The sequence below is a fragment of the Pseudophryne corroboree genome, chromosome 11, assembly GCF_028390025.1.
Source record: "Pseudophryne corroboree isolate aPseCor3 chromosome 11, aPseCor3.hap2, whole genome shotgun sequence".
In the NCBI taxonomy this organism is placed as follows: Eukaryota; Metazoa; Chordata; class Amphibia; order Anura; family Myobatrachidae; genus Pseudophryne; species Pseudophryne corroboree.
In genome coordinates this window covers 344,850,515-344,855,135 of record NC_086454.1, presented here as the reverse complement: position 1 = coordinate 344,855,135, position 4,621 = coordinate 344,850,515, and positions in this window count along the sequence as shown.

Genomic DNA, 4,621 nt, shown 5'->3' with positions numbered 1-4,621 from the left:
TCATTCCTGGGAAAATACCGCCTCGAGGTCGCACTTATCCTTTGTCGGTTCCAGAGACACAAGCTATGTCTGAGTACATTAAGTCGAATTTGCAGAAGGGCTTCATCCGTCCCTCCACTTCTCCAGCGGGAGCTGGCTTCTTCTTTGTAAAAAAAAAAGATGGAGGGCTGAGACCATGCATCGACTATCGTGGTTTAAATGAAGTCACCATTAAAAACAAGTATCCTCTGCCGCTCATCACAGAGCTTTTTGATAGAGTGCGTGGAGCTCGAGTATTTACTAAGCTTGACTTAAGAGGAGCATACAACTTGATACGTATTCGTCAAGGAGATGAGTGGAAGACGGCTTTCAATACGAGAGATGGGCATTATGAGTACCTGGTAATGCCATTTGGCCTCAGCAACGCCCCCGCTGTCTTTCAAGGATTCATTAATGAAGTCTTTCGGGATATGTTGTATCTGAATGTAGTAGTCTATTTGGATGACATTTTGATTTTTTCTAAGAATCTTTCTGAGCACCGACTACAAGTTAAGGAAGTACTCCTTCGGTTGCGCAAGAATCATCTTTAGGGCAAGATCTCCAAGTGCACCTTTGAGGTTCCTTCTATTTCATTTTTGGGCTACATTATTTCTGGAACTGAATTGCGTATGGATCCGGAGAAACTTTCGGCCATCCGGGATTGGACTCAACCTCTTTCCTTAAAAGCAGTGCAACGATTTCTAGGATTCGCAAATTATTATCGGAAATTTATAAGAGGTTTCTCTACCATCGTGGCACCTATTACGGCTCTGACTAAAAAAGGGGCTGACCCAAGCAATTGGCCTTCTGAAGCAATAGCAGCGTTCAAACAGTTGAAGACCGCCTTTATATCTGCTCCCGTACTTCAGCAGCCATATTTCCTAAAACCATTCTTTTTGGAGGTTGATGCTTCCACGGTAGGCATAGGTGCTGTACTCTCGCAATACGCCTCAGATGGGAAGTTGCATCCGTGTGGGTTTCATTCTCGCAAGTTCTCCCCTGCTGAACTAAATTACACCATCGGAGACAAAGAGCTTCTGGCAATTAAATCTGCGTTGGAAGAATGGAGGTATCTTCTGGAGGGTGCTAAACACTTAATCACAATTTTTACGGACCACAAGAATTTACTGTATCTAAAGACGGCCCAATGTTTGAACCCCCGTCAGGCGAGATGGGCGCTCTTCTTTACCAGATTTTCCTTTATCATCAAGTATCGGGCTGGAATTCTAAATACCAAGGCGGATGCCCTATCCCGTTCAGTGATGGCTTCCGATGAGGAGAATACTATGGGGAAGGCATTAATCCTCAGTCCCATCTCTATTTCTGCAGCTCCCACTAGGTTGGGCCCTCCTCCGGGAAGAATGTCGGTACCAGTTAAATTTCGACCGAGACTGTTGCAGTGGGCACACACTTCTAAGTTTTCTGGTCATCCGGGAATTCAGAAAATGTGGGAATTTCTGCGAAGATCATACTGGTGGGACACTATGAAAAAAGATGTTCAAGAGTATGTCAATTCGTGTCCTCAATGTGCTCAGCACAAAACTCCACGTCTGCCGCCTACGGGTTTGTTGCATCCTTTGTCCATTCCTAAAAAGCCTTGGACTCATATCTCGATGGACTTTGTTACTGAATTACCGCTCTCTAAGGGTCATAACACCATTTGGGTGATCATTGACCGATTCTCTAAGATGGCACATTTTATTCCGTTGACCGGATTACCCTCCGCTTCCAAGTTGGCCCTGTTATTCATCCAAGAGCATTTCCGCCTGCACGGGTTACCTCTGGAAATAGTCTCAGATCGGGGAGTACAGTTTACAGCGAGATTCTGGAGAGCCCTCTGTTCAACTCTACAAATTAAGCTCAAATTCTCTTCTGCTTACCATCCACAGACTAATGGGCAAACTGAACGCGTCAATCAGGATCTAGAGACTTTTCTCCGTATTTACCTTTCCCCTTCTCAAGATAACTGGGTGGAGTTGTTGCCGTGGGCTGAGTTTGCCCACAACCATTTTTATCATTCTTCTACTGGTGAGTCTCCATTCTTTATTAATTATGGATTTCATCCCCAAGTTCCGGAGTTGCCCATTTGTCCTCCAGAAGAAGTTCCTGCTGCAGCCTCAACTCTTCGACATTTCACTCAAATTTGGAGCCGAGTTCATGCCAATCTTAAGAGGGTTTCCGGTCGCTATAAATTCTTTGCGGATAGGAAACGACGAGCAGCTCCTCAATATAAGGTTGGTGACAAGGTATGGCTCTCTACCCGCAATCTTCGTTTGAAAGTACCCACCATGAAATTTGCCCCAAGGTTCATTGGTCCTTTCTCAGTGCGGCAAGTCTTGAACCCGGTCGTTTGCAAATTGGAGTTGCCTTCCCACCTTCGAATTCCAAACTCCTTCCACGTCTCTCTCCTCCGCCCCCTCATTCTAAATCGGTTCCACTCAGCATCTCCTAGGCCAACTACTACTGTGTCTGAAGCTGGGACAGAATTTGAAATCAAAGCTATTCTTGACTCTCGTTATTTTCATAAGAAATTACAGTACTTGGTAGAATGGAAAGGTTATGGTCCTGAAGAGAGAAGTTGGATCAATGCTACTGAGGTAATGGCTCCCCGACTGGTTCGAATCTTCCATTCCAGACATCCAACTAAACCCGGAAAGTGTCCAGGGGCCACTCCTGGAGGAGGGGGTACTGTCACACCCCGCGGGCAGCGGCGGCCGCGCTTACCGCTGCGGGTGTCCTGGATGGCCTGGCGTCTCTCCCCTCCGGCGGCCTCGGGGGTCCGGCGTCGGGTCGGCGGGTCTCTCCGGCGGCTCCCGGAGCGAGGGCGTCGCCATGCTGCTTTAGATTAGGTAGGCGGAGCGGGGCTGACGTCATCTGCCCGCTCCGCCAATCAGACCAAGGCGGGAGGTTCAAAGCCAGACGCCGAGCAGGGAGCCGGCGCCTGTGTATCATCGTTCTGCTTGTCTGAAGCAGTGATTTCCAGAGCTCCCTTGTTCCTATTTTCCGCTGTGTCTCCAGTGTCTCCAGTGTCTCCAGTGTCCCAGTGTCTCCAGTGTCTCCAGTGTCCCGGTGTCTCCAGTGTCCCAGTGTCTCCAGTGTCTCCAGTGTCCCAGTGTCTCCAGTGTCTTCACGCACTTCCGTGCCTCCAAGCGCCCGAGCGCCATCACGCACCTCCGTGCCTCCAAGCGCCCGAGCGCCATCACGCACCTCCGTGCCTCCAAGCGCCCGAGCGCCATCACGCACCTCCGTGCCTCCAAGCGCCCGAGCGCCATCACGCACTTCCGTGCCTCCAAGCGCCCGAGCGCCATCACGCACCTCCGTGCCTCCAAGCGCCCGAGCGCCATCACGCACCTCCGTGCCTCCAAGCTCCCGAGCGCCATCACGCACCTCCGTGCCTCCAAGCGCCCGAGCGCCATCACGCACCTCCGTGCCTCCAAGCGCCCGAGCACCATCACGCACTTCCGTGCCTCCAAGCGCCCGAGCGCTATCACGCACCTCCGTGCCACCAAGGCGCCTGAGCGCCATCAGCACCTCAGTACCTCGGCACCTCAGTGCCTCTGTTCCTCAGCACTCCGGTGCCTCAGCACCATAGAACCTCAGCACCTCGGAGCCTCTGCACCTTAGTATCACAGAACTCCAACACCTCAGTACCTCGGTGTCTCAGCACCTCAGTGCCTTCAGCACCTCAATAATACCAGCATCTCTGTACCTCAGCACTCAGCACTTTCACTAGTCTTGTTTTTCAGGAGACCTTCATCATTCCTCCGTGCTTCCTGCTTACCGTCTTCATCCTGTATGAAGAAGACCTACATCCGGCCATCTCTATTGCGACCCAGTAGCGGTTCCTCTTCCCTGTCACCGGAAGAAGCCCCGAGTCCACAACACCCTTCGACCAGGTCAGTGATAATTGTGAGGTGTGAGGTGTTCAGAATAGACTGGAAATGAGTGGAAATTGTGGTTATTGAGGTTAATAATACTATGGGATCAAAATGACCCCCAAATTCTATGATTTAAGCTGTTTTTGAGGGGTTTTTGAAAAAAAAACACCCGAATCCAAAACACACCCGAATCCGACAAAAATTCTTAAGGGAGGTTTTGCCAAAACGCGTCTAAATCCAAAACACGGTCGCGGAACCGAATTCAAAACCAAAACACAAAACCCGAAAAATTTCCGGTGCACATCTCTATAATATAACAGGATTTTAATACCTACCGGTAAATCCTTTTCTCCTAGTCCATAGAGGATGCTGGGGTCCACTTCATGACCATGGGGTATAGACGGTTCCGCAGGAGCCATGGGCACTTTAAGACTTTTCAATGGGTGTGAACTGGCTCCTCCCTCTATGCCCCTCCTCCAGACCTCAGTTATAGGAACTGTGCCCAGGGAGACGGACATTTCGAGGAAAGGATTTAGTTTTAATACTAGTGGTGAGATACATACCAGCTCACACCTCAACCATGCCGCACAACATGGCATTCAACATAACACACGCCAACAGGCATGAACCAATTACAGCAACATGCTGAAACTAATATAACACAACATGTGTAACTCTAACGAACTAAACTGCAGGTAAAGTACGCACTGGGACGGGCGCCAGCA